The sequence below is a fragment of the Mirounga leonina genome, unplaced genomic scaffold, assembly GCF_011800145.1.
Source record: "Mirounga leonina isolate KUSES-001 unplaced genomic scaffold, KU_Mleo_1.0 Mir_224, whole genome shotgun sequence".
NCBI lineage: Eukaryota > Metazoa > Chordata > Mammalia > Carnivora > Phocidae > Mirounga > Mirounga leonina.
Window position 1 is genome coordinate 17,300,711 of NW_023270615.1, and position 8,547 is coordinate 17,309,257.

The window sequence follows — 8,547 nt, forward strand, 5'->3', positions numbered from 1 at the left end:
TGGAGGAGGCAGGGGGAGGAGGAACCGCTGGTCTGAGGATGGAGGGGGCCGGGTGAGGAGGAGAGCAGACAGTGTAAGGACCAAAGAGAGGCTGCAGCTGCCAACAGCAAGGAAATGGGGCCCTCAGCCCTACAGAAGCAAGCAATGGAATTTGGCCAAAAACATGAATGTGTTTGCAAGTGGATTCTTGCTCAGGGCCTCCAGATGAGACCCCTGCCTGAGGACAGATGGGTGTGGGCCTGAGAGCTCCTGGGGCAGAGACAGAGTCTGCCCTGTGGACTTCAGACCTACAGAACTGAGCTGGTAAATCTGCATCACTTCAAGCTGCCGCGTGTGTGATGCATAACATGGTACACCGCAGAATTCACATACAAAAATGCACAGAAGAAAGGACCGAAAGAAGAAAACCTCAAATATTAACAGCAGGTGGTCTCAGCAATAGGATGCTCCTTCCGCTGTGTACTTGTACAACAAGAATGGGTTCCCTTTGAATTCAAGAAAAAAGATCTCTTTAAAGAACAAAACAAAATGAAAGCGTAATCACATATTTCCAAAAGAGGAAGATAAAATTATGTGCATGGTGTTCATTCCAAAAAGATAGATTTAAAAGGAGAAATCTTCCTTCTCTAATTTAGTAATTATACCCAGGAGATTCTAATACAAAACGTCATTGTAATTTAGAAAAAGTGATGCCCTTTATATGTGAAGGCATATCGTGTGTAATCTTTTTCATCGTCCCAGACAGGGGGATGGAGATTATTTGGGCAAACATAATGAAAAATTTTTTACCTGTTGACAAAATGATCTGATCAACAGTTTAGTGCAAAAAACATTATTTTCAAACATGACATGGGCCTATACTCTGGATTACCCACCTAAAGTCCCCTGTTCCTGTAATTGCACTGGGGCTCACGGGGGAGACCCTTAAAGAGCTGCCCCTCAGGACGCCTGGGTGGCTCAGTGGGTTAAGCATCTGCCTTCAGCTCAAGTCGTGATCCCAGGGTCCTGGGATCGAGTCCCATGTCAGGCTCCTTGCTCAGTGGGGAGTCTGCTTCTCCCTCTGCCCTTCCCCCTGCTTGGGCTCTCTCTCTCTCTCAAATAAATAAAATATATTTTTTAAAGATTTTATTTATTTGCCAGAGAGAGAGCACGCAGAAGCAGGGGGAACAGTAGGCAGAGGGAGGAAGCAGACTCTCTGCTGAGCAGGGAGCCCGATGAGGGACCCGATCTCAGGACCCTGGGATCATGACCTGAGCTGAAGGCAGATGCTTAACCGACTGAGCCACCCAGGCATCCCAATAAATAAAAGTTTAAAAATTTTTTTAAAAAGAGCTGCCTCTTGACACTCACTTGGTGGCTGACCCAGCCCAGGCTCCACCAGGATTTGCTTCCATCTACACATGAAGCCATCAGCAGTGACCACCTGGACGTGCTTTGTCACTGTCATGTGATGTCATGACAGTGATGTCATGACAGCTGTCGTGACTCCTCAGTGATCAGGATGCTGAGCTCCACTGGATCCACAGGTGTCTGTTATCCCACACAAGGAGCACACAGGTTGCATACTCCCAGTCATCTCTCGGCTGGGGCCCACTTGGGCTTCACTGAGCATTCCTCTGCTCAGAGGTGGGCGCCAGCCCCTGGGGGGGCCCTTCCAGCAGGGGGTGTAGGAGGTACTTGACCATTGCCTAGATGGCAACCTAAACACTGAGCACGGTGTCTGTTGTCAGGGTACTGACAGTTCTGCCTTGTAGACGGGATATTCACCCATAAAAAATGTCATGAAACAATGTGAGTTGGGAGTGAAAGGCAGGGGTGGGGCAGGAAATGGGGGATGCAGCAGGTGGGAGGGGCGTGGGCAGCGAGAGGCCAGCAATGGTAGGAGACCAGGGGTTCACAGGTGGTGGGAGCAGCGTGCATTCATTTGAAGGTGGGACTAGGAATCACAAGGCATGGGGACGGTGGGCATCAAGTGGAACGGAAATATTATAAACTACAGGGAAACGCAAATGAGAACAGAACTGAGAAAATCATGGAGATGGAACAGATGGAGAAAATGTAAAGTGAGCAAATTTCTCAACTTCCACTGGGAACTGTTATATACCACCCAGATCTGATAAATTAGAAAAAAAAAGTCAATTAAATATATTCATTCATTCAACAGATATTTTTTTGAGTACACTCTATGAAGCAGGCCCAGCTTCCGGTCTGGGGTAGACAGTCTCGCAGCGGGCAGAGAGGGCTGGCGTCCCTGCGGGGGCTGCACAAGACACAGAAGGGAGGTCACGGTAACTCAGTGGTCACTGAGAAAGACAACAATGAACACATGCATGAGGAACAATGGGGAGCAGAGGTTAGCCTCCCTGAGAAGGTAACGTTTGCCCTGGACTGAGGGGGGAAATGAGAGGGACGAATGTCCGAGAACAGGTGGGGGAAGGACTGGAAAGCCTGACCAGAAGAACAGACCTGAAGGTAGCAAGAGCAGAATGAGAGGGAGGGACAAAGGTGTGAGTTTGCGGGAAAGACAGGCAGGAGCGAAGACTGCTGTATGCTATATCGTCCAAACAGAGAGGCTTTCAGAAGGAAAGGGGCACCGTTCATAATTGTGCAGGAGCACGCAGATAAATGGGGGCTGCCTCGCGGTTTAGGTCTGGGTCTGGCCACGTGACAGCGGCCTGCCTCCTAGGCAGTGGGGAGGACACAGAGGTTCATTCTGAGGATAACAGGATCCACGAAGGGTCTAACGCAGGACAGTGATGCCCCCTCCCCGTGTTTGGAATGGATGGACCACAGAGGGCAAGGGCATGCTGCGGGGGAGGCAGGCAGAAGGGTTGGGAGGTGCAGGTGTCTTGAGCTCAGGTGTCTGGCGAGATGAGGGAAAGAAACAAAAGCATTCAAGTATGTTCTGGAGAAGGAATGTTGGATTGAATTTTCTGGATGAGGACAAAGGTGGAACCAGGGATGACCCCGCAATTTTTGGCTTTGACAAAGAGGTCAAGAGTGATCTCTTTCCCGAAATGTGGGAGAATGTGCAAGGACAGTTTGAGAGGCAGGAATCCCAATTTGGGTCCTGGTGTATCATGTTGAAGATGCTTATTCAGACAACCAATAGTGGTACTAAGAAGGCAGCTGGTTGGCCAGGTCTGGAGCCTAGTGGAGAAAGCTTGAATGGAACACATACTTTCCAAGATGACACAGCAACCACTTGAAGAATATTAATATTATAACATAAAAATTATGAGGTAGGGGAAGTGCTTGTTTCCTTGCAGGGAATCAATAGATATTATTAAAGGTGGGTAGTGGGAAAAAAAAAAAAAAGGTTTAAGTAAGTTATTAAAAGTTGTAAGGCTCATCCTATAAGAAATGAAATCGACTGTAAATCTTCCAAATTATCAAAAGGAAAATACTGACACACTCAAAAAGAGAAACCATATTGGGGCGCCTGGGTGGCTCAGTTGGTTGAGCGACTGCCTTCGGCTCGGGTCATGATCCTGGAGTCCCGGGATCGAGTCCCTCATCGGGCTCTCTGCTCGGCAGGGAGTCTGCTTCTCCCCCTGACCCTCCCCCCTCTCATGCTCTCTCTATCTCATTCTCTCTCTCAAATAAATAAATAAAATCTTAAAAAAAAAAAAAAAAAAAGAGAAACCATATAGCAAGCGATAAGGAGAGCAAAAAAAGCGCAGAAGACATGAAGAATAATGAGGTGAAGAGTTAAAGACAAATATATCTGTAATAACTAGTCATGGATAAACCACTTTATTACAAGGAAAAATTATTTTCAGACTGAATCAAAACCCATCTGGAAGCTGCATATAAAAACAAACGACAAAGACAAAACAGCCCAGAACACCTGAAATTAACAAAAGACAGCGAAGGTGTATTCAGCAAACACAATTAAGAAGAAAGCAAGAGAAGATTTAACTTGAGGCAAAGAGCAGTAAGTGCGAAGGCTCACTTCGTAATGACAAAGCTGCCACACACATGGAGAGCCCTCATCAACTTTTACGCCCCAAGCAATTTAAGATCAAATGTCGTAAAGCAAAAAAGGAGGAAAGCATAGGGAGACATAGAAACAACAGCAACAGGAGAAAACCCACCTACCAGCTATTGAGAAAATGTTCTCCTTTTTTTTTTTTTAAGATTTTTATTTATTTATTCATGAGAGACAGAGAGAGAGAGGCAGAGGGAGAAGCAGGCTCCCAAGGAGCAGGGAGCCCGATGCGGGACTCGATCCCAGGACCCTGGGATCATGACCTGAGCCGAAGGCAGATGCTTAACCATCTGAGCCACCCAGGCGCCCGAAAATGTTCTCCTTTTTAAAATAAATTATCTCAGTTTTTATTTTCCACATCTAAAAATCAAAATAAGTAACTTATTTCACATGTTTAAGGTTTTACATTTAGTTCACTTGGTAATAAATAATTTTAGTTGTTATGCTAAAAGGTCTTGTCCCTTATAGTTTCTATTATTGTTGAGTGCTTATTAAGTCCCAGACCCTGTGCTAACTATTTACATTGACCCCATTTGCAGATGAGAAACTTGAGGCCCAGAGACATTACTTAAGTTTTGGCATTCCTGCAGTCTGTAAATGGTAGTCAAACACAATGCAGGACTATAGAGCTCCAAAGTCAGAGTTCTTCTCCCTCACACACACTTCCTCCACCACAGTTCAGGAGCAGAAATCAGTGGAATTACAGCATGTACTCAGAACAAGATCTCAGATGACTGCCAAATCTAGAAATCACAGAGTTCACAAAAACAATGACCTAGATATAAGTTAAGCATCAAGAGTTGTGAAGATAAAGTGTAATTCACCTAAGTCGGTGTTGAGCGTTTCGTGTGCAGCACCATGTAATGTGTGTGTGGATGAAAGCATGTAATTCTGCGTGTATGAGGGGAGGTGGATGAGTGTGGGTGAGTGGGTGAGTGTCTATAGGTCTATGTTTTCAAGTAGAGAAAAAGGAAGATCATAGCAAATGATTTTTGAAGTGCCATGTACACCCCAGAATGATCTGTGATGTTTCTAAAAGTGCCATTTAGAAGATTCTAGTCCTGTAGGTCTGGAGCAAGGCTCAGGAATCTGAACTTAATATGCTCTCCAGACGATTCTAATGCACAGACAACACTTTAAAAGAAAAATGATAGAGAAAATCTAAATGACACACTCAATAAGGTAAATGTGATTGATTGATATTGAACACTATGGTGGGGGGGTACGGCTGAAGAATACAGATCATCTTGCTCATGAAATATTTACTAATTATATGTAGAGCGCTATATACTTGAAAAAACTTCTGTGAAGTAGAAATGATTCAGACAACATTTTCGGACCAAAAGGCACTGAGGAGAAATGAAAGAAAATTAACAACCGGAAAAACTCAAACATCAAAAATGCTTAATTTTCTCTCACACAAGAAACAAATTCTGTCTCCAAGAGGTACTCACAATCAAAATTGCACGACACCTAAAAAGTAATGAATTTTTTTAACATATGTAACAAAACTCATGTACATTTGGCTAAGTTGCACTCCGTGGAAAATTCTATGCCCCAAACACTTCTATTACCGAGGAATAAAAATAAATGAAAGGGGGAAAATCACATCTCATATCTTACTCTGATTTCACTCTGTCCCCCTCACTGCTAGTGAGATGGGTCCATGATTTACTCCCATGTCCCATGTTAGTTCACCATTTCCTTTTCTTCTTTAGTTTTCTTCTGTTCCTCTGTTTGACCTATTTATATTTAGGCTATTAGTCTCCTGGGCTTGTACAAGTTATTTATAGTTTTCACTACCTCAAGGTCACGAACACATTTTCTTGCATAAAAGACATGTTATCGTAAGATACTTTAAAATTAAAAAAAGCGTAGAGAATAATATAATAAATACCCATATTTAATAAGTACTCAATTCTAACACTTCAATGTTATGCCTTTTTTTTTTTTTTGCTTCATTTTTCTTAGGTGTTAAAGGATTCCATGTGGGAATCATGGTGCATCATGGTGGCAGCGACTCAGGTCTGCATCTGCCCATATTGTCTCCAGCAGGAGAGACAGAGCAGACAGGAGAGTGCGGTCTCTGCTGAGCGGCCCCGAGCCCCTGGCCATGATACAGCCAAGCAGGGCAACTTCCTGCCCACTGCCAGGGGCTGAGTCTCTCTTGATGGAAATATTCCAGCCAGGAAATGAAGACGGTTTTGTGAATGAGAAAACTGCACTGTGCAGTCCCTATTGGAGCCAGGGGTTAAGGTCACTGACATCACAAAAAGAGTTAGGAAGGAATCTTGCCAAAAAAGAAAAAAAACATGGACTATGAATCTGATCAAATCTTGTGCTCTACTAATTTATAGGAAGTATAGGAAGGAACACAGTAAAGTCAGTGAAAACCTGACCATGAGGAGCACTGGAAAACAAATTACCCACTTTTTTCCACAAAAAGGAATGGGGGGGACAATTGGAGGACTCGGACATGGAAATGTCCTTCTTTGGGCCCTGGTTCAGACGAGCTGTTACAAAATGATTCTAAGATGATGGGACACGTGGACACTGCCTGGAGGTAGGAGCAGGTGTGGTGATGGAATCATCGAGATGTACGTGCTAAAATGTTCATGGATAAAAAAATTTTTTTTAATAAAATGTTCATGGATGAAATTTTAATATGTCCAGCTTATTTTAAAATGATCTCGGGGGAGTGGGTGGGCCACGAGTATCGATAATGGTTGAAGCTGGGTTTTTTTCACAGTCACGTACATCCAACATGAGGTTGATATCTGGGATGCTGCGTGACAAGCCTCAGGGCACGCTCGCGTGCTGTGGGCTTTGGGGTGGGCTGCAGCAGGAAGGGCCGGGGGGGAGACTGTTGGAGGAAGCAGGACGTGCCTTGAGGAGGGGCACTTGGGGCGTCATTATGCTTTTTTCTTTAAAGATCTATTTATTTCAGAGAGAGAGAGCATGAGTGAGAGTGTCAGAGGGAGAAGGAGAGAGGATCTCAAGCAGACTCCCCGCTGAGCACAGAGCCCCACGCAGGGCTCAATCCTACAACCCTGAGACCATGACCTGAGCTGAAACCAAGAGTCAGACGCTCAACCAACTAGCCACCCAGGCGTCCCAAAGGGTCATTATGCTTTTCTCTCTACCTCAAGAGTGTTTCCAAATTTCCATGATGAAATAATGGTAAGGTAATAAAAAATAATCATGTGTGTACGTTTATTAAGGGAAGCATCCAGACTCAGCTCTGACGTGTAAAGGGCTTGAAGGCCAGTGCACTCATCCTCAGGACGAGCAAAAGCTGGACACACTGAACAGTTGCCTTTCTTGGCCCATCAGAGATTGGAGGTCGCAGGGTGACCATCGCCCGCCAGGCTGGAACGGGGTGGATCTGAGAGTCACAGCCGAGATCTGCTTCCCAGGAGCAGGAGCTGCTGGAGCCATGTGCTGGTGAGAAAAGCCACGTGGTAACTGTGATGAATTTCCGGGGGCTGAGTGTGGGCTGGCGTGAGTGAGAAATGCTGGGGGCGGCAGTCTCGGGGGCCCACTTCCAGGCGCCTTCCCTGCAGGAAACCCAGCAGATTCTCCTCTTTCTCATCTGAGAAAGATCTCCTGTGACTAAGGGCGGGAAGAAGAAGAACAGTCACCATGTAATACGCCCAGAGCCTATTCTGGGGGAAAAGACCCCGCCAGAGCCTCTGCCAGGTGAAGGGAGGACATTTCTTCCTTCCCTCCAGCCCCCTCCAGCCTGCTTGTCACCTGACAGCCAGGGTCAGGTGACAGTGCTGTCAAGAGGAGTCAGCGTTTCAAGGAAACGGGCCTGGAATGTGGCAGCCAGGGGACAGAAAGGGAAAAACAGCTGGTCGGTGGGAGAAGCACCTGTGGGGGGCACAGCACAGAGACAGGTCCAAACACGCGATTATAGGGTGCTCACATACACACACCGCACACACATGCACACACACCACACATATACACACACACACTGCACACACACTCACATACATACACACACAAACACACCTATACACACATACACATGTACATATGCACACACGTACACACACATATACACATACACATATAGAGCAGACATATACACATACATACATACATATATACAACAGATATGTATGCATACACATATACACGCATACATATACACATACACCACACACATCATATACACACCACACACATACACACATATACCACACACATGTACACACATGTACATGCACACACACCACACATATACATACACCACACACATGTATACACACATATATACACACCACACACATATACATACACCACACACATACACACACATACATACACCACACACATGTACACACACATATACACACATACACCACACACATATACATATACCACACACATGTACACACATATACATGCACCACGCATGTACACACACCACACACATGTACACACACATATATACACATACATCACACACATATACATGTACACACATACACACATGTACACACACCACACACGTACACACACATACACCACACACATATACATACACC